Source organism: Notechis scutatus, chromosome 2 (assembly GCF_049901735.1).
Source record: "Notechis scutatus isolate UNSWTSFEM ecotype Mainland chromosome 2, rNotScu1.2, whole genome shotgun sequence".
Lineage (NCBI taxonomy): Eukaryota > Metazoa > Chordata > Lepidosauria > Squamata > Elapidae > Notechis > Notechis scutatus.
This window is the reverse complement of record NC_142010.1, coordinates 136,098,275-136,121,426: the sequence shown is the minus strand read 5'-3', so window position 1 is coordinate 136,121,426 and position 23,152 is coordinate 136,098,275.

Genomic DNA, 23,152 nt, shown 5'->3' with positions numbered 1-23,152 from the left:
CTGTACTAAAAGTGCATTTTGAACATGGCAATGGTGCAAAACAACATTTGTACACTTAACCTTGCTTTCTATCATCAGAATGAGGTCAACTTTCAGCATTTTTCACTGTTTGTGCTTTTTGCCCACCATTCTAGATAGATCATTCAGTGACAATGCATAGATTGCAGCATTACTCCCCAATAAAGGTGATAACTATAAAAAGTGAAGCAAGAATTTACGTAGCGTTTCTTAGAACTAAATACATTCTTTGAAAAGCTTGCTATCACTGGTCATCATTGGTGAGATACGCTGCTAACATCGTTTCCCTGGTAATCTGGCATGCAAAGAAGAAACTACCTTCAGCCTGGGACAAAAGAGACACCGAAGAGGATATAAAGTTATTGCAACTGAAAAGCCTTTTTTCGCTATGTAAAAAAAAAAAAACCCCTCTGCTTCAATGTGGATCAAATCTCAAATCTTTAATGTGGATCAAATCTCAAACATCAACTCTCTCTGAAATTCACACAAATTCACACAAATGTCTCTCTTTCCTCTCCATCAATGAAATTGTTTCATTTCATTGTCAACTATAAAATCTTTGATAGTATAATATGACATTTTACCTGGTCTTAGTTTTTAAAAAGTGATTGATGCTGGCAGGAGGTCCTGAGAGAGAGACATTTTGACTGCGTTTTTCCATCTTGTTTTTTTTATGGGAATATATCTATCTATATCTATATATCTATGGTAGCTATATCTATATATCTGTATCTATTTATATCTATCTATATATATCTATATATCTATTGGAATCTATAGATAGATAGATAGATAGATAGATAGATAGATAGATAGATAGATAGATAGATATACCCTGTTTCTCCAACAATACGGCCTCCCCCAATAGGAAGTCCCAGCATGTTTTATAGGCATGAAATGAAATTAAGCCCCTCCCCCAAATTAATGCCCATATTAAAACATGCGAAATGGTGGGAATGGTGGGGGGCTTGCCATTAGGAAGTACTTTTGTTGCACATCCGGATATGGTGCTGCCTGCGTTGACCCCGATACAAAGTGCCCCACCAACGCCGAGGTCAACATCCAAGCCGTCGCCGCCTGCCCGAAGATGCAAGGGGGTGGAATTAAGTCACCCCAAAAGACGGCCTAGCCATTTTTCGGGGCTCAAAAAAATAGGACCCGGCCTTATTATATGAGAAACACGGTAGATATAGATATAGATATAGATATAGATATAGATATAGATATAGATATAGATAGATATAGATATATATATCTATATGCATATATCTATATTTATCTATATATCTATCTCTATATATCTATATCCATCTCTATATCATCTATATATTTATAACTATACATTTCTATTTCTCTATCTCTACCTACCTAACTACCTACCATCTATAATTCTCATTGAGTTTATCTGTTTGCCTGCTTGTACTCTCGAATTAGCCCAAATGGTGCATTATACTGCAACAATTTTTTAATCAAGGTACCTAAATTCCACAAACTTAAAATGGTTTAAAAACAAACAAATTTGGGATCCATTTCTTCTGTGGTGATGAAATCTCCACAATGTTCAGTTTTATTCAGAAAGTTGTGGCTGTTGCAGCATCCCTGCACACATAGGATTGTGATTTCTGATGCTTCCTGCCATCTTCCCACAAGTAAAGTCGATGAGGAAGCTGGCAGGGAGTCAAAAGTCGCCAAGCTTCCACTGTTTTCTGCCCCTCCCATGGTTTTTCTATCACTTTTGATAAATATTGATTTATAATTGAAATTTGTTTGCCAATACAAATATTTTTTCTATTTCCCATATATATTCTTCTTAGATGATCATAGGACTGTAGCATTGGAGTAAAAATAATATGATCAACCTAAAATTTAACATGCATTCTTGTCACATCTGACTGTCCTGCCTTTCTCTCAAAAGATGACCCAATAGGTCACAGGGTTGTCTAGTTCAGGGGGTCTCCAACCTTGGTAACTTGTGGACTTCAACTCCCAGAATTCCTCAGCTAGTGCATGCTGGCTGAGGAATTCTGGGAGTTGAAGTCCACATGCTGGCTGAGGAATTCTGGGAGTTGTAGTCCACAAGTCATAAAGTTGCCAAGGTTGAAGACCCCTGGTCTAGTTAGTCTCTAAAAGCAAAGGAGAACTTTTGCCAAACTACGCAGACTGCAGAGAATGGGTAAAACTAAAAATAAAAACAAGATGGCATCCACAACCTTGCAATCAAAAATGATTTTTTTTTCCAGAAGTACCATCTGTTAAGGCGGTGACTGCAACTGTGTGATGAAAACCCTGCATGCAAAAAGAGAGCAGGCCTTGAATCACATTGTGGCTGCCATTTTTTACTTTTTTGACAACTCCCTGAAGACTACGTGGAAGTTGTGCCCACAGGGAATTCAACTGCATTCAACATGCCAATTTGACTCAACTAAGTACAAACTGAGCATAGACCTTATCAAAAAGTCATGGCTGCAACTATGCAATGAGAATTGTGTACACATGTGTGCGTACGCACACACACACACACACACACACACACACACAATGACACATGTGGCTCCTAAAAGAACTGAAGCAATGGATCTATCCTGGTTGCTCCCCCTCCCCCAATTGCACATGGAAAAGGACTGAAAATCCTGAGATTTCTCAGTCTCATGGCAGGGCTATTTTAAGACTTTCTTGACATTTTGAAATGAGGGCTTTTGAAGGACGAGCTGGAGGTGGTTTCAGGTGTGGTCTTCAAATGTCATGTGTCCATACATGACATCTGAAGCCAGTATGTTTTAGTGGTTAAGGCACCAGGCTAAAAAGCAGGAGACCATGAGTTCAAGTCCTTCCTTAGCCATGAAAGCCAGCTGGGTGACCATTCTCATCTTAACTCAATGCCCAGGGTTGTTGTTGTGGGGAAAATAGGAGGAGGAATATATGTTGGATATCTTTGCTGCCTTGAGTTATTTGTAAAAAATAACTTAAATAATAAATAACTAAATAAAAATAACTAAATAAAAATAACTAACTAACAAACAAATAGCTGAGTCCTTTAAGAGGCAGTATGGAGAGACTAAGTATGGGACTAAGGCACAAGACCCAGGTTCAAATTCAACCTCAGTGACAGGGGCTCATAGGGTCACTGACAGCGAGTACACTTTTTCAACCTCACATACTTCACAGGGGTATTGCGGGTGAGTGGGTGGGCATGAAATTGCGAGATGAAATGCAATGTATGGAATCTTGCAGGACTTAATTCTATGTCAACCCTGAAGCTGAGCTGACTGAAGCATACAGAGGAAAATCTAAGTATAATAAGGGGAAAAGGCATCTTTCTGAGTTACTTTAGTTTTGCGGTAACCCACTGCTAGGAGTGACTGGAAAATTAAATCCTCTCATTAACACCTTTATTGTGAACCACTTTCTCCCTTCTCCACCAGCCCTCTGGGGAACCAAAAACTGTAATCCTCACCCCACCTGGTTCTGGCTAAATTACAGGAAGGGAAAAACAAAAACGTTGGGGAGTCAACAGCCCAGTCAAGCTGAAGCAAGTAATAAAGAGGTAGTTGGTTAACACCAGGATTTAAGCAAAAAACAATCATATTAAATGTGCCAAAAGAAAACAAGGTTTCATGCATACAAGACATCAGGAGTCCATGATGCTCTCTGAGCCTGCTTGTTTTCTTGTAGACGTGCTGCATGAGCACTGATGAAGTTACTTAGTTTGGGTAATGAAATGTCTGCAAGAAAGCAAGCAGGCTTAGAGAGCACCAAGGAACCCCTCATTTCAGTCCTGAGCTACAAATACTCACCTTTATTGGTATAACTATAGCTAAGTAACTCCATTTTCAACCTTGCCTGAGAGGGTCTAACGACAACTGACCGCAACCAACTTGCACAGCCAACTCTCCACAGTCAATTCATCACAGCCAATCTGCCACTACCAACTTGCCATGGACAACTCACCACAGGACAACTTGCTGCAGGACAAGAGTTACACTAATGTCAAAAAAAATGTTGAATAGAATCATTAAATAAAGAATGCCAAAGGAGGGAGAAATCAAAATGTGAACAACAAAAATTAAAATAATTTTTAATTTATTTTAAATAATTAAATTGAATTGTAGAATTGTCCCACAGCAAGTTGTCCTGCAGCGAGTTTGTTATGTTGAGTTGTCCCATTCCAGCCTGAGATGACCTCCTCCCTCCAGGACTCCATCCAACTTGCACAAAGGAGTTCAAAACGCATCCCGCCCAACATCTCATAGAACCCTCTTCTTTTCCTTTATTGGCTCTCAGTGGTCATGTGACACCCTCTCTGGCTTGTGATTGAAAGGGTCAGCTGCTCCCTACTATGCTAATAAAATACAGGTATATGCTATATTTGCTTAGCAATCACAACTGGGATCAACCACTACATTGTTAAGTGCCATGGTAACCAAGTGGAAAATCAAATGACTACAATAGTCTTATGACCTTATTCCCCATTTGGTTGAGTGAAACATCACGTGACTGTGGGTTACGATCTAACCTCCACCTTTTCTATTTAACCTTGCTTTGTTGCAAGTCATTTGCAAAGCTCATGAATGATGGTCACAGGTCTGTGGGATGCTGAGATAGTTTATCAATGTGAGAGTGGGTTGTAAAGCTATTTTTTCTACCACCATAACAGGTGGGTAAGTGTGGACTATCTGTAGAATAAAGCAAAGGCTTTGTCAGATTCATTTGTTCTAAGAAATGAATCAAGAAAACATGATGATGGTGAAAATTAATGATGATCTGCTTAGAGAAATCTCAAAGAATCTCTTTGGTCTTAAATCAAAGGGATTATCAAATGTTACAGTGTTCATGTGTTAGTATGACAGCTCTCCCAAATCTACCACATTACACCTATTATCCTGAATTTTTAAAAAAGTAATTTGCAGGATTAGCTCATAAAGGAAGTAATGAGTCCTTTATCCAATATTCATATATTCAATTCAATTCAATTTATTTTGTAGGATTGGATGCACAATGCATAACTCTGGGTATGCTAAGCTGGGAGACTGTTTTTTTTTTTTAAGTAGAGCTAAAATCTTGCAGGAAATATTGATTTAATTCAATATACGTTTCTTGATTGCTGATTATTTTATCATGCTTGTTGTTGATAAATCTACTGTGATTCTTTGTACATTCTTCAAAACCTCTCTGGTTGGGGAGGGGGGATCACTTTCCTGAAAGTTGGACTGGATCTAGCTTCTCTCAGCCTTACAAAAGTAAGCTCAAGGGATTGTCATCTATCATGGATTTGAACTAAAAAGATATTTTAAAAATCAATGAAGGAAGGAAATTCTGAAAGTAAGTAAGAAATATGGGTTAAGATTAATATTGTAGTCTTGCACTTAAATGAAAGAGTGAACATTAGCATGTCCTTGGTTCCCATGTAACTCTTATTACACTACCTCATCCTTACCTATCTGTCCATTTTTCCTATTAATGTTTGTTGTTGATAGCAGTGCAAGAGTCATGAGCATCTACATTATCTCATAGCTGTATTTAACATTTTGGTGTCTGCACAAAAAAAAGTTTCATTCTTTCCATAGTTATCTGAGGGAGCTGTATTGGTGGACCCAAAACAGCTGCATAATGCAACACATGAGAAGAGAAGTTTTTTGGTCAAAAGGCCTGACAAATCTTAAAATTACTAACTGCTACTGGATAATTATTGTTTTGCTGTAGACTTCCATTTTGGCTTAGATTTTTTTCATGGATTATTTTTAGTTCCTCAACTATTTGATCCATACTTTTGATCTAATAGTATCATACACAGAAGTTTTCTCTCCCATCATAATATAAAAAGAGCCACAATATTATTTTCTGGTTTACCAGCAGTCTAGCTTCTTGAAGATCATATTTTACTGCCAGGCTTTCCAACCACATGAATCCTCATCTTCTCATGTAACCAAGCCTAGATTCTCAAACACATAAAAGAGAGGCCAACTCAAAAGTCTCCACTGGAGGTGTTTTATATCCAGGTTTTTACCCTTCTTCTCTGCAGCCCCTTCCATCAGCCAATGAGTGCACAAAGTCCTTTTATCGACTATAGTGCAAGGAGCTCAAGCTCCTGGCATCATTCTGGCTCCAGAAGGAGCAGGAAAATGTCCAATTTTGGAGGAAGGACAACTGTATCCCTGTGTGGAGATCACAAAAGTGGCAGCTGTGGAAGTGGAATCCAGGGAGTAACAAGGAGATACAGCATCCAGGGAGTACATGTTGATTACAAGCTGTTGGAGCCTTTCCATGTCAATATCTCCCCTGAGATCCAGAAAGTGAAATGCAAAGAGATGGAGCAAATGAAGTCCCTCAACAGCAAATTTTCTGGTTTCATTGATAAGGTGAGATTTTCAAATCTGAAGATTTAAAGTCCCTTACTCCACTGGGCTACTGATAAAACTAGGATTGCTTGGACAATTTGGTATCATTTTTAGTTTTGATCCTATGCTTACACCACTTGAGATTACTGTTGCACTAAGAATTCTTTTTTTTTTTTTTTTTTTGTCAATTGCTTACAAGATAATAGGTATAAGTAAAAACATAGTTATGAATACATGGATACATATAAGAAAAATAAAAGAAGCAATAGGACAGGGACGGTAGGCACGTTGGTGCGCTTTATGCATACCCCTACAGACCTCTTAGGAAAGGGGTGAGGTCAATAGTAGACAGTCTAAGGTTAAAGTTTTTGAGGTTTGGGGAAAGAAACCACAGAGTCAGATAGAGTATTCCAGACATTGACCACTCTGTTGCTGAAGTCGTATTTCCTGCAATCAAGTTTGGTGCGGTTTACCGTGAGTTTGCATCTATTGTTTGCTCTCATGTTGTTATGGTTGAAGCTGAAGCATTCATTGACAGGTAGGACATTGCAATGTATGATTTTATATACTATACTTAGATCAGACCGAAGGCAGCGTAGTTCTAGGTTTCCTAGGTGCAGAATTTCAAGTCTGGTGGAATAAGGTATTCTGCAACGAGTAAAGGAGTGGAGAACTTTTCTTGTGAAATATTTCTGGACTTTCTCAACTGTGTTAATATCAGATACATAATGTGGGTTCCAGACTGATGAGCTGTATTCGAGTATTGGTCTAACAAATGTTTTGTATGCTCTAGTTAGTAGTGTAATATTACCAGAGAAAAAGCTACATAAGATTAGGTTAACAACTCTTAATGCCTTTTTGGCTATGTAGTTACAGTGGGCTCCATCACTTAGATCATTAGAGATGAGTACTCCAAGGTCCTTGACAGAGTTTGAATCATCAACAAGGTCTTGACTATTCAGCCTGTATTTTATTTTCTGATTTTTTTGCCAATATGTAGGACAGAGCATTTGTTTGTTGAGATTTGAAGTTGCCATTTGTTTGACCATTCTGATACATAGTTGAGGGCTTTTTGAAGGGTAGCAGTATTGTCTTTGGTGTTGAATAGCTTTACATCGTCAGCGAAGAGGATGCAGTTGCTCTTGATATGATCACAGAGGTCATTTATGTAGAGTATGAAGAGAGTAGGTCCTAAAACACTGCCTTGGAGGACACCACTGTTGACAGGTACAGAATTTGATAGGACACTCCCAATTTTGACCATTTGTTGTCTGTTTGACAGGAATGCTTCTATCCAGTTATGCAGGTGTCCAGAGATACCGTAAGATTTTAGTTTTAGGACTAGTTTGTCGTGTACCACTGAATCAAAGGCTTTACCAAAGTCTATGTAGATTGCATCTATTGCTTTGCCCTGATCGAGTTGTGTAGTCCATATATTTTTGCAGTGTAAGAGTTGCAGATTACATGATAGTTTTTTCCTGAAACCAAATTGTTTATTAGAGAGTAGGTTGTGTGTTTCTAAGTGGAGGATGATGGATTGGTTAATAATTGATTCCATAACTTTACAGGTGACGCAGCATAAAGAGATTGGTCTGTAATTTTCAACTAGGCTGGGGTCTCCCTTTTTGAAGATGGGGATGATCGTGCCTTGTGACCATAGTTTTGGCAAGGAGCTGGTCCTGAAAGATTTTTCAAAGATTATGCTTAGAGGTTCAGCTATGGCAGTGAATAGCTTTTTTTAAGAAGTAGGCACATATTCCATCCGGTCCAATAGATAGGGATGGTTTTAGATTGCGCAGTGCTTTTTCAACAATGTCTTCTGTAAAATCGATATGTATTAGATCATTGTAGTTGTCTGTGGTTCAACTAGGAAATATTGGGCATGATCCATTGCTTTTTACAAATACTGAGCCAAAGAATGTGTTAAAGAGGTTGGCTTTAATAGTGTCATCGTTGCAGTCTTTACCATTAGGTCCTTTCAGGGGTGGGATGGACCTTGAGTCTTTTAGTTTGTTGTTTACAAAATTGTAGAAAGCATGGATGGAATTGGTGCGTAGAAGGTTTTCTTCTTGTTTAATGTGATAATTGTGCATTCAGTTTTTTGCCAACATTGTATTATTTTTGTTCCCAATATTGTTCTATAATGCTCATTGCTATTTTCAGTTATCATCTGCACCAATATAGTGCTCACTTGAGTTGAACTGCTAAAATCTAGGCTTTACATAATCTCTCATAACTACTTTGAAATTGGAATGAATATTTATTCTTCCTCTTCTCCTGACATCTTTTAAAGTGTACCTGAAAAGAAGTCCATAGCCTGGTTGCATGTGTTGAATAAATTGTTTCCATGGAAGCAAACCTAGACATGTTAACAAGCTGAACCAACATCTAATAATAATTGGGATCTATTAAGTATTTTGTAAATGAGCCAGTAACTTTATTAACTCTATTTAATATTCAAGCCTGAAGCCTTGAGAATAATTGTTGGGCCATGTCCCTGCATAATTTAAATTACATTGAGCAAGCTCTGTTTCTTTCATTCTTTTCTATTACATATTCTACCTTCTAGAGATTGCTCCTGCTTTGGTTTTAGCTTCCATTTGGATTTTTCATTTATCAGCCCAATAATGCATTCTGCATCTTTTTAGATTGGACTGCTAAAATGTTTGAGGGGCAAAGCATCCTATGAAACAGAACTTCAGCTTTGACTGATGGGTTGTTTTGATGTACTGATGGATTTGTGGATGGATTTCACCTTGGATTTTAGGTGCAGTGCCTGGAACAGAAGAACCAGCTGCTAAAAACTAAATGGGCCTTCCTGCAGCAACAAACTAAACCACCCACTGAAAGCTTAGAGTGCATGTTTGAACAATACATTGCAAGCCTGAAGAAGGAGTTGGAATATTTACAATATGAGAAGGAGAAACTGCAAAGTGATAGAGAAAGTACAAAGGCACAAACTGCAGATTGCAGAGAAGATTTAAAAAAATAACATAGATTTCGTGCTTCTTAACAAATCTGCACTACATGTCTTGGGAACAAATGTCACAAAACATAACGAGGCTTACATTTGAGTAGGCCTGCATAAGATTGCTCTAATTCCTGTTTTAGATGTATTTAGGATATGTAGCCCGTGTAGTAAATGTATGAAGTGACTTTCTGAGAAGGAGATCATTGTTTTTTCTACCTGAATTTGTTGGACAGACTTCTCATATTATAGTGTTCCCTTTTCCTTTGGCCCAAGGCAGTTCAAGAATATTTCACCAGAAGTCCTGGCACTAAACAAAGGAGGAAAATAAATGATATCTGGTTGTATTTCAAGAGTCAGCCAGGCCTTGGAATGAATATAAAGACAGAGTAATATAGAGATCTGGGAAAATTGTATGGGAATTTTGGAACAGGGAGTTATTGTTATCCCACTATTGTTAAGAGATCAAACGAATAGCCATGTATTCAAGAAGAATAATCTACTATCACCTGTTACATATTCGTCTTAACTAGAAATAACTGAAGATGAATTTTCCACACATGGGATCATTACTCTTCTCATGATTTGCCAATATGTCAGATAGGCTTATTTTCCCATTCCTCTTTCCCAGAGATATTTTGGGAGTGATACATATAGGAACATTTGGAGCCATCATAAAACCACCTCACTGGGAAGATTATAACTTCGTGTCACCCACGTTTGCTGTTTGATTTATCTCTCTCTCTCTCTATTGTATTTTTGATGGTCCTTCCTTCTAGATATGAAGAGAAAGTCTACCAGCATGTTGCAGCAGAGAAAGAGATTATAGAACTTAGGAAGGTAAGCAGAACAACTCCTTGGTGAAGTTAGTTAAAAAAAATTAAAATCAAGATAATGAGCAATGGGATAAATGTTACATTTGGAAAAAACAGCAACTCTGATAGTCCTCAGATGTTACTGTTACCATCATTATTATTTTTCAATATGATTCTGGCAATCCAATTTTTAACAAGAATGAAAAAAGAATATATTCAGTGTCAATCAGCCAGATTTTTTTGATAATATAGTACAATCTATAATAGCACGGCAACATAGTCTTGCATTGATATCATGGGCAATGGTGAATTTGGAGTAGCATGTTGAAAATAGGTGCTGGATAAATAGCTATGCTGATTAATAGAAACCTTCTAAAGTATACATTGAATCAGTAGTCAGATACTAAAGAAGGTTGTTTTTCAAATGTAAAGCATATGGATTTTTAAAATTATTCATCCAGTACTATTTCTATCCAATTTAATGGTACATTTATTTCACATTCTTCCCATTATTCCATATGATTCTGTCATTTTCTCTTCTTTTTTTGGATTCTGGGAATGCAAAACATTTGCTCCCAAAATAAAAAAATGAATTCTTATTACAAATAGTTTCATTTATACTGTACTTCCCATTAAGTTTGATTAATTTATCCTGGTCAGACTTTTTATATAGCATGCTGTATAAACCACCTACCTTCTACCAGCGGTCTATACTTTCCAGTGTAGTTAGCTGATGGATCAAGGTTTAAATTTATCAAGTCATTGGTTTAATTCTATACTCTAAGCATAAAACAAGTTTAGCATGTGATGTGAACCAGAGGTGGTATTCAGCGGTTTCTGACCAGTTCTGGAGAACGGGTAGCGGAAATTTTGAGTAGATTGGAAAACCGGCAAACACCACCTCTGACTGGAGATTTTATAGTATCCTTCCCCCTGCCACACCCAACAAGCCACGCCCACAGAACCGGTAGTAAAATAATTTGAATCCCACCACTGATGTGAACATAGAAACTATAAAATACACCTACAAATGTGGTTATATTTTATATATTGATAGGAAAGTATGTTATGAAATTGTGCATTAAAAAATCAATAATTAAAAGCACATATCCATTTTTTTAAAAAAAAAAACTGCAGAAATAAATAAAATATCAAGTAAAATAGCAATAATTTTAAAAAATGGACTCGCCCTTTCTTGTACTCAAGATCTTACTTTAGGCGTGTATTTAAAAATATTTCATTTTCCCCACCTTTTCCAAATATTTATATGATATGTTTAATTAAAGTAAATAGCTGAAAAGAAGAAAAGAGGCCCTCAACAGCACAGTATTTTTACAAAAGAAAAACATATTTTCTATTTAATGCTTTTGCAAATAATAGGATAAATTCTTGGCACAAAGAGAGATATCTCTCCTGAATTTAAGAACCAGCACACAGGGACAGGAAACCTGGGAAAAATAGGTTTAAAAATCATGACATTATTGTTGTTATTGTTATTTATTTACATTTTTAAAATAACTTTTGATCCCTCTTAATGGTTTAAGTGAATTCTAATTCCCCCCTTTCTTTGGAAGTTTTCCCATAAAAAAGAATGTAATACGAGAATGTCATCTGTTTAGGATATAGACTGTATCTTTTCAAATAATGCAGAACTGGAGAGGAAAGTCAGTCTCCTGGATCAAGAGATCAAGTTCTTGAAATGTGTATATATGAAGTAAGTAGGGAGGGATCCACTGAAGAGATCCTCTTTCCTTCGTGTGACCGTCACTTGGCCTAGGCTACAGAACTGACAAGTGACATTTGAATCAACAGGAGAAAGAACAGCTTGACAAACTAGATCAAGACTTGGATGTGGTTGTGAAAATGGACACCAGTAGGAACCTTGACATGGACAACATCATAGCCTTAGTCTGAAAAAGAGTATGAGGAAATTATGCAGAGAAGTAAAGCAGAGGCAGATAAATTTTACCAAAACAAAGTATTTCACATCAGTGCAAAAAATTGGTAATTTTTTTAAAGAGAGAGACCTACTGATAAAAATTTATAATTTAATACTTGCTAGGTGAAATGCCACAGGTGTTCTCTCCTTATGTCTCTTGTCACTTTTTGCTAACTTTTAAACATAGCTCTGTATATGTTTGTGGCTTCCTTGCTCACTGATTACCAATCTATCTTCTTAATATATGGGACACTGCTCATAAGATATAGGGCTGCTTCTCATTTCATATACAAAGGCCTCCTGAAATAGCAGAAGAATCTTACTCAGATACAAGTGACAGGAGAGTATCTTCTGTTGTAAAGGACAGACATGGCATGTCTTCCTCAATCTTCAACATCTTCTTTCTGCTCTGCTTGGCTCTTTCTTGGTCCTCACTCAAACAAATGTTATATTAGAACAGCCATAATGTCAGCAAATATCCTGTAACCATCACATGTGTACCATGCATGGATGAGTTATGGCTTCCATTAAACAGCTTTCCATTCTGCCTACTTGTCTACTTCCCATTAATTTATTGAAAGACTGATAGACATCCCAGGCAAACAATAAGAGATACTCAGCAGAAGGGTGGCCAACAATCTATTACTATGGTAGGATTCTATTTCTTGTAGCCATGTAGCTATCAGACACTGAATCCTGCAAAAGCTGACACCTGTTCTTCCCTCTGTCTCATCTTCAGCTGGCTGAAAAAGACAAACTAGACCAACTTCAAAGACTGCTAATGATTGGACTACCATTTGTCAGAAATGGTGTAGCGTCTCCTGCTTGGGTGGGGGATTGGACTAGATGACTTACAAGAATGAAGATAATAAACTTAAAACAGTGTTAAGACAGACCAGGAAGATCAACAAGAAAAAAATAAGTGGGTGTTGTCTTTCTTCCACAGGATATCCAGAGATTCTTCAAATTCCATCAGTATCTGTGAGTCCTAATTTGCCTGTTTGTTTGTTTTTTCCCCTCCAAAAAAAGGTGTTTCAGGAATAACCATTCCATGTGTTTTCTTTCCAGCTGTGACCAACTTCCCATGCAGTTCTCAAAGCGCAGCAAAACAAGGAAAGGAATGCTGTGAGAAGGCCGGAGGCTCTGGTCAATGCAAACTGGCTGGATCTAAAATATCCATTTCCTCTGAGAGTAAAACCAAGTGTCGAAGTGAAAAGTCCTCCACCGTCTGCAAATGGTCCAGTAATAGAAAGTAAAATTGCAGAAAGGAAATTAGGCAGAACGCTATCTGACAGTTTCACAAATAGTGGAAAGGAACAACTTATCTAGATTTGATAGATAAAAAATATTTGTAGCTCAGGGTTGAAATGAGGGGATTCTTGGTGCTCTCCGATATTGGTTATTTTCTTGCAGATGTTTTATTACCCAAAGGAGGTAACATCTTCAGTGCTAGTAGAGAGTGGGGTTTGCTCTCATTTTATATTCTAGTGTCTTGCCCTGTCAGTGCTGGTGGGAATGGTCTTGGTAGTTCTTTGGTTGGGCTGTTTACTGTTAGCTTGTTTGGCAGTTCCTTTGATTGGACTATTGTTTCCTTCTTGGTTGTTGGTCTGATATTAATTCTTATAGATTCTTGCAGATATGAGTAAAGCTAGCTAAAGGAATAAAAGTCATGTCACTCTTTGCTAGCTTGGTAAATAATGATGCTCATTGACATGAAAATGAACTCTCTCAATTGGATTCATCATACCAATGATGAACATCTTTTGAATGGCATGGGAGTAGGAATAGATTCCCAAAGAAAAATTGCATACTGCAGGAACCAGCACTACTCAGGTGATCAGGACACAGATAAGCCTCCAAATGTTTCAACGACCCTCTAAAACAGGGATGTCAAACTCGATTTCATTGAGGGCCGCATAAGTGTTGTGTTTGACCTCGGGGCAGGGGGCATGGTCAGGGGGCATGGCCAGCTTGACATCACTCATGTCAAGGGCACCTGTGGCGGCCTCAGTACTCTGCCAGTGAAAATGGAGCTCAGGAGGACCACCTGCGGCCCTCCTGAGCTCTGTTTTCACTGGCAGAGGCACTGCAAGTCGGTCCTTTGTTGTTTCCAGGGCAGTCCCGCAGGCCAGGTCTATGCACTCTGAAGGCCGGATCTGGCCTGCGGGCTGTGAGTTTCACACCCCTGCTCTAAAAGGATGCAGATTACCATCTGTCTGTGTGATGACCTGGGGCGTGGCACAAAGGCAACACAGTCACATAAGCAAGAAAAGTCCCTTGAATACCTCCAACTTTGCCCCCAATGTCCAGTTACCTTTGGCTGGAGAAGAAACTCTCCCAAAAGCAGTCTTTAAGTGGAGGAAATTCAGTCCGAAAACAAAGTACATATAAACTGTAAATAAAAATCCACACAAAGCATGCTGCAGCAATTAATTGGACAGGGCAGGATAAGGAATTGCAGACTTCAAAGGCCAACAAAACACACACTGGGAAGACACCAGATAAGCCTCAACGATAAAAGATAACTCACGATTTGCTTCCCACAAGTTGCTGTGCTCAATCTCCCTTTTTAAACACTGTGTTCCCAGCTGCAGCTAATGAAGGAAATCAGGGCCCTTTCCTCCCCCATAAGCCATGCAACTCACGTTGCTCCCTTCTTCATTCCTCCCTCTGTGCCTTAGGATGAAGAGGGGGTGGGCCTGGATCTTCCTCTGAATTCCCTCTGTCTTGCTCTACCTCTCCCCTGCTCTGCCCAGCCGGATTGTGCCCTTCCCCAGTTTCTTCCACAACCAACGTAGCCACACTCCCACTCCCTGTCAGCTGCTCAGCTTCCCCCTCAAAATCAGATTCCGACAGGGGCATGACAGTCTGCAAGGAATATAAATCTTTCCATTACCCACTATCCTGTCAGAGCTGAAGAAGCTTCTTGGATGAGAAGTGAAACATCTTCAAAAGAACAAAGAAAAAAGTCCAGTTGCCACCTGAAAAAGCACCTTGGGGAAAAGCTACAGAATGGTGCTGCTTTTGTCAAGACCAACCTTGTACCAGGATAAGTAACACCGACCTATCAGAGCATTGTGGTATAATATCCAGTACAGACAGAGACTTCTATACAGCTGTAGTTGGATAGAAAAAAAAAAAAAGAAAATCATATCTGGATCCAGAAAATGAGGCTATATGTTCTAATTAAATTGATGAGCCTTGGCGGTGCAGTGATTAGAGTGCAGTACTGCAGGCTACTTCTGCTGACTGTTGGCTGTCTGTAATTTGGCAGTTCAAATCCCACCAGGCTCAAGATTGACTCAGCCTTTCATCCTTTCGAGGTGGATAAAATGAGGACCCAGATTGTTGGGGGCAATAGGCTGACTCTGTAAACCGCTTAGAAATGGCTGTAAAGCACTATAAAGCAGTATATAAGTCTAAGTACTATTGCTATTTCTATAAGCAGATGCAAGCTCCAGCTAACCATTTCTCTGAAAAGGAGAACAAAGGATCTTAATACAAACTCTCCATCCTTTCTCTACCGTACAGCTGATCAATAGAACTATAGTTTTTAGGGCTGTTTGGGGAGCAATTTAGCTATAGGGAGGTGGCTTCTTTTAGGGTGAGGCCCAAAGGCTTGATTATTAAGGAGCAAAGGAGGTTGAAATTTTCAGGCACTCTGACAATTATCTGTTCATGACATTACACCTACTTGTTTTGCTCTTTGCTGTACTTTTCTGTCTTGCAGGTAATAAACTGATAAATTTTCTGTCTTGTAGGTAATAAACTGAATGCACACAAAGTACATTGTGTTCTTCTCTTTTCTTATTGCATCTGCATCTTCCCAAGATTTTCAGATGGCTTTACTTTTTTAAACAGCAGTTGACATTAAAACAAACAAAAGGATAATAAGCTAATCATAAACAAACTGTTGGATAAAAGAACATATAAGCAAGTTTAAAACAAAAGGCAAATAGGAACTGTAACTTAATTTGCAGAGTTCATGAAAAATATATATTCTGTACTGTGGAAGGGGGAAAAGGTGCCATGACTAATAGGGAGAGGTTTTTCATTATTTATACGTTGAAGAGTACTCATTCCTGGAGAGTCTCATCATCTGCGTAATGATACAATCATGGAAATTTTAAAATTGGTTCATTCCAGGTGAAGGCCATGCACTGAATTCCAGTTCGGCCATACCCTCTGCTAGTTTACTCATAACATTTTAAAAAAATTGTGAGAAAGCTTCTGTCCTGTTCTAGTGAGGGTGGGAAAATGAATTCTCCATTGCATTCACTGCCAGGATTCTGTTGCTCCCTGACTATTAGAGGGAAAAGAATTGTGCAGACATAGGACCAGAAAATAGATCGCATATCTTTTATTCAGCACTTCGTTTAAGAACTCAATATCAAAAACCACAGGCCAGTAAGATACTGAAACAGGAATTTTGCAAGCCAAACTTTTTAATCTGAAGAGCTTTAAAAAGGAAAAAAGGTGCAGACACACTGGAGCTGAAATTGAACAAAGGCACATACTCCAAGTTGGGAGAAACCAGTCAGTTTGTGTGACATCGCATTCTGGATGCTGAAAATAATTGGGGGGATAGGAAAAGACATATTAGACCCTGACTTCCAAATGATTGCCCGCTCCTTCCCTAATATGCCAATGAAGTTGCCATTTCTTGCATGGGGCTGAATTGGCCGAAATGATGGGATTCAATAAAAACCACCACCATGCATTTTTTTTTCTCACTGAAAATGATCCTTGCAACCTATCTTACTCATTGTTGTTCTGGAATTGGCTTTCCTCGCCCTGAATTGCATTCCCTTCACACAGGTAGGCTAGAGGAGGTGTCATGAGAATTTGAGATGAGAGAAGCAAGTAAGCTCTCCCTTTTCCCGTCACCTCCTTTGCTCCCAGACAGATCTGATTACACAGAGAAGGAAATCATTTTCTTTCCGGGTAAGGTTGAATCACCAAGTCAACATCCAACGCTTTGTGACTAAGGAGCTACTTATCAAAGCCTTTCTAAAATGACTTCAGCCACAAATTCCAATCCAGCACCCTCTAGAACAGAGGGTGGGAGGAACAATTGCCCCTTTATGACTTGTGGACTTCAACTCCCAGAATTCATATCATGCTGGCTGAAGAGTTCTGGGAATTGAAGTCCACAAGTCATAAAAGGGCCATTGTTCCCCACCCCTGCTCTAGAAAGGAGCGTTTTCTTACAGCTGAAATATCTGTTCTCTTTTCCCTTTCCTACCCCTTAGCAAAGGCCTTTTGCTTTGAAATGCCCAAATGTTCATTGGAGTGAGCTCCAATTTAGGCAGCTGCTATGTGGATGCAGTGTGCACTTCACCTGTATCATGTGGAAATGTTTGATTGCTTTTGATTTAAACATATAATTATTTATATTAATTCATTCATGCCAATTAATGATAGTATTTTCCTTCCAAAGTTAAGATTAACTGATTTGGATAAACTGGGTTATGTTGCATTTGGGGGGAAAGGTTAAATGTCCCAGGCAATGATATAACCTGAGTGTTAGAGCCAGGGCCCATCAGATAGGTGCTTTCCAGGTATGTTGAGATAATGAATGCACTGAAATGTACTTTTGATTTAAGAGCAGGCTATCAGCTATTTGGGGTAGACCAGATCAGGAAAAAGCCTTCATGGGAAGACTAGAAATATACTTTAGTAATAAAGATGATAATTGCAGAATCTTGCAAGTGTGTTTGTGCTTTACCTCCTCTTCCCATAGTGATATATTTTAAGTCAGGAAATCACAGGGATTGTCTGGCTGCCATTGTGGAAGAATTAGATATAGATACAGATTAACAGAGTTGGAAGAGACCTTGTAGGTCATCTAGTCCAAACCCCCACCCAAGCAGGAGACCCTACACCATTTCTGACAAATGGCAGTCCAATCTCATCTTGAAAATCTCAAGTGACTAAGCTCCCACAGCTTCCAAAGGCAACTTCTGTTCCATTGGTTGGTTGTTCTCACTGTCAGAAAATTTCTTCTTATTTCCAGGTTAAATCTCTCCTTGTTCAGTTTCCAACCATTATACTTTGTCTGGCCTACAGGTACTTTGGAAAATAGCTTGACCCCTTCCTCTCTGTGGCAGCCCCTCAAATATTGGAAGACCGCTATCATGTCTCCCCTGGTCCGTCTCTTTGCTAGACTAGCCATGCCCAGTTCCTGTAACCGTTCTTCATATGTTTTAGTCTCCAGTCACCCAATCATCCTGCTTGGTCTCCTCTGCACTTTTTCTTGCTCTCCTTTGCACTTTTTCAAGTTTTTCAATTAGCTGACTCTATGTCCTTGCCCAGGGGATGCCCAAATATAGGATAGGATGCCCAAATATACTATTCAGGAAGGCTTCTTCCTTGTCCATATATTCATGTGTCCTTGTCCAACAGAACTAGTCTCCTCCATAAATGAGGAAAGCTCTCCTCTTTGCAATGTAATTGTGGGGCTCCAAAGCAGACAGTGCAGCATATTGTGGAATTAGGCCCTCTGAGCACATATCAGGGAAACCCCAAGAGACTTTCTGCAGGTAACTTCATCATGTATGGAATTACAGTTTACCTTTGAATGTGTAAATAGAGTGAATAGTTGAATATTTGCTCATTGAGAATGTGATGTGCTTTTTAATACATTTGCCATATGCTAAATATCCTTTCTTCTTATATCCCAGTGAATCAGAGAAGGTTTCTATTTTTCAGAATTCTGTAATTTGGCTCGCTAGGCAAAATAAACACACACAACAAGGTTTACATTAGATCAGAGGTTTCCAAACTTGGCAACTTTAAGACTTGTGGACTTCAACTCCCAGAATTCTGGGAGTTGAAGTCCACAAGTCTTAAAGTTGCCAGGTTTGGGGACCCCTGCATTAGAAGATGCTGGATGTGATGTTGTGCATGACCTAGTAAAGTGTCATACAAACATGTACACTACCACATGTATACAAAATATATATTAAAATCCCAGGCAAATGAACTGTCTGCCAGAGTCATAAAACTAAACAGAATTTGCAATGAATAAGGGAAATGTATTATTGAAAAGAAAATGGCAGAATGATTCATTCCTAGATCGCGATATTAGGAGAGATCGCGACTTGATAAGAATCGTTTTCAGTTGAATAGGAACGGATGGAGAAACAATTGATGGGTGATGAAGACGCAATTGGCTATCTAGTTTTGGGTATTCCTGATCTGTTTTATGGAACAACAGAACAAGGTTTTGGAATCCAAATGGAGAGTATTGCAGGACCAAGGCTTACAGCAATAATCAGCTTGGATTTTATTTGCCTTTTAAATATAACATCAATCACAGATGGAATCAGTTGAGCAACCTAATCAAGAAGAGATGGCAACTGGATAGAAATTTTAAAAAAACATATACAGTGGAACCTCTGGTCATGAACGCCTCTGATCATGACCAAATTGGGTTCCAAAAAAAAATCCACAACATTTTTTAATCGGGTCACGGTTCTAAATTTGGGTGTCGATCAAGCACAACTTCCATATCATTTTTTTGTAGGCACATGCGGAGTCTTGTTTCCAGTCACAACCAAATTGGGTTGTGACCGAAGTTACAGAATGAATTACAGTCGTGACCAGAGGTTTCACTGTAGAACCTTAATGGATTGGCTTTAAAACCAGGTGAGTGAATATCTAAGAGCTATGAATCAAACATCTCTCTCTCTCTCTCTCTCTCTCTCTCTCTCTCTCTCTCTCTCTCTCTCTCTCTCGTTGTATGGGGAGAAAAATGGAAATGGAACAGTTTTAATTAAATTTGGTTAATATTTAGTCCAGTTAAATTAAATTATAATTAAATTTAGGTTTCACAGATCATTTGCGCATTGTTACATAAAATATATTCTAGAGGAAATGATTGAAGTTAAAAAAAACACTATACGTCCCATATGTGGAATATGATTGGAAAATTAACTTCAAACACAGCAAAAAAAAAAAGATACAGAAGAAGTTGTGCACCTTCTTAGACTGCACAGTGACTTATTACATTAATAGCATCTTGAGGAAGTAATGATTTTCTTCGGCTTTAATATATAAAGTCATTTACTGGTATTAATAGTTCTTTCTTTAATGGTAGCTAGAATGATACCTGAAATTCTGAAAAATATATTGGGCAATCGAAGAGCTCTCTACTTACTTCTTGCCGTAAAGTTGTAACTGCTTCAGCTAGACTAGAATACCAACATATTTCTTAAAAACCTTTGTGCTATCATGCTGAACCACATCAATCTAGATGAAAATAAAAATTAATGCCATGATGATTTGTACTAACACACACATTGTATAGATAGAAGTATTAGTAAGAGAAGGGAGCAGTAGGAATTGGCTACTGACTCAAGATTAAATCATGCAACCCTTAATTTTAGTTGTGGTGTAATCAACACAAAATAGACTGTTTCAGCAATTTCTGGAATGCTGGACTAGTTTCAAAAGGCTACAGCAAGTGTACACAGGGCAGCCTGGAACTTTTTTCAAAATTTAAGGTGTGGTAGATTATAATGTCGACACACTGCCTCAAAACGTGGTTCAGTCTTCTGGAGTATGCTGCAACAACCATCTTACCCAATGCCATGTCCTTTTGAAAAGGCCACAATTGTTTCTCCTGATTAATTTGGATATAAGTGAAGGTAGCTGATGAGAATTTGATCCTGAAGAAATTGCTGGAAACAAAATAAAAAAGAAGATAGAAAATAATACTATTTTTCTGACCTTGCACATGGTTACTGACTTACTATCATAAACATTTGAGAGGATTTTCTGTTATACCAAATCTGTGGTAGCTGAGGAGATAGAGAATAGATTGAATAGTCTTTGTGTTTTTTCTGTTAGTAATTGGAGGAAGGCCCCAATCAACTCATAGCTATCTCTGTAACTTCTCAATATGTTTAATTCGGCATGAGGATTGCAGGGTGATTTCATATGACATTGGAGGAACACAGAAACAGAAACAGTGGTGTGCCCATGTAGTCATTTCTGTCAAGTGCAGAAAATCAAGTGTCCAGGCAGTTCAAATGAATATATAGGTTTACTGTGGGCACAAAGGGACTTGAGATTGATGATACATTTGACCCCTCTCACGGGCTCAGCTCGGTCACCTCCTATGGCTCCATTGGAAATAATGCAGCATTAATTTTGCAAAATAGCAACTCCCCAAAATCCTAAAGGAAAGTGTAGTCTTCCAGATATTGTGATCTGACTTCGCAACAGCTCCTGTTAGCGTGGTCAAGGGTGATTTTCTTCTGTTTCTCCAAGTAAGCTTGCTGTCAGTTCCAGATTGCCAATTGCACAGTGGCAGATAGGACAGCACTCCAGAAGGTTAACATCATTTCCCAGAAGATCATTGGTTGCCCTCTCCCCTCTTTGGAAGAAATTTACAGCTCCCGCTGCCTTAAGAAAGTTCAAAACATTCTCAAAGATCCATCTCATCCTGGGAACCCTTTTTTTGAACTATTACCACCTGGCAGATGGTACAGGATAATAAAAACAAGGACAAATAGGCTGAAAAACAGCTTCTATCCCAGGGCAGTAGCTCTTTTGAACTCTATTGTATAGTACACTGAAGATGGTATTTAATTTCATTGTACGATGTGCAACAACAATAAACTAAACTAAACTAAATTAGATCAATCGAAGAAAATATAGCATACAATTCTTTCTTGTCAACCCTCCTGTTTTTTGTGTTTTTTTTAGCCTAAGAAGCTACAAAGATGTTTTCTGCCATAGCCTAAGGAAGTGAAATTTGGTTAACACATTCAAACAGATCTAGAACTCTCCCTTCTCTTTTGTGTGTATTTTTGAAGATGTTGAATGGAGTAAATTATTGGACCATCTAACTGCTTTACACTTCAGACATTAGACGTCTCTCTATCAGCAATGTACTGTTTCTACTAAAATGCTGTTATGCCTATCCAAAAAGTAGCTGCTTGTTAGGGTTTGGGAATTAACCCCTAGAAGAGTATTGCAGCAGTAGTCAAGCCAGGCAACCAAAGGAGAGCGGAAGGGCCCCAGAGTATACACACACTGAACACAAACACTGTTTGTAGTTTAAATAGTTTTTAATCCAGTTAGAGTTTAAGCATTGTCATTCAGTCCATTAAGTCATTCACAGTATTTCCATCCAGTAAGACTCACTAGTATAGTCCAAGTTAAGAGTCCTTGCAATATCTTTATCAGCCGATAAAGATATCTTCTCCTCCTCCGGTTTCACTCTCCAGAGAAACAAAACGCTGGATATTCAGTAGAATTACGCAGTAAATCAGCAAACAGTAGCAAAACAATAACAGTTCAGTCACAGGCACTCACAGTCAGTAATCACAGTTAGTCGCAGCAGCACACAGTTAGTCGCAGCAGCACACAGTTACATAAGAGACAGTAACAGCCAGCTTCTAATGCTTCCTTATATTGTAACTTCTAACCGCACCCTTAATCGGCTAATTGCCTGCTGCATTGTGCTTAAAGTGATAAGCACTTAAACCATGATATCTAAATTTTATATATTTATTCACCCAAACCATATTTGGTATCAATGTTATACCTAACACTGCTGCTACTGCTATATTCTTGAAAGCATTAATATCAAGGGATCTCGATAAAATGTAGCTGGCAACCTCTATGATGGTGCAGTGGTTAGTATTGTAGGCTAACTCTGCCCACTACCAGAAGTTCTATCCTGAACACCTCAGGGTTAATTCAGCTTTCCATCCTTCCTAGGTGGGTAAAATGAGGACCCAGATTGTTGGAGGGGACAATATGCTGACTCTGCAAACCACTTTGAGAGGGCTATAAAGCACTGTGAAGTGGCATATAAGTCTAAGTCCTATTGCTGGTTAACAAAATGAGGATCTTGTTTCTTGTGTCTTTGGAAACTTTTTTCCCTCTGGATATCTGCAGAGTTCGCCCAACCCATACTATAACATCCTCTTATTCTGCCTCACCACTGATTTGGAATCAGTCTAAAACTTGCATTTCTTCAGCAGATAGTGACTACCCAGTTCCATCTTCATTTACTTGTTTTGCTTAGAGCCCAACTCCATTGCTCTTAACTTCCTGCTAC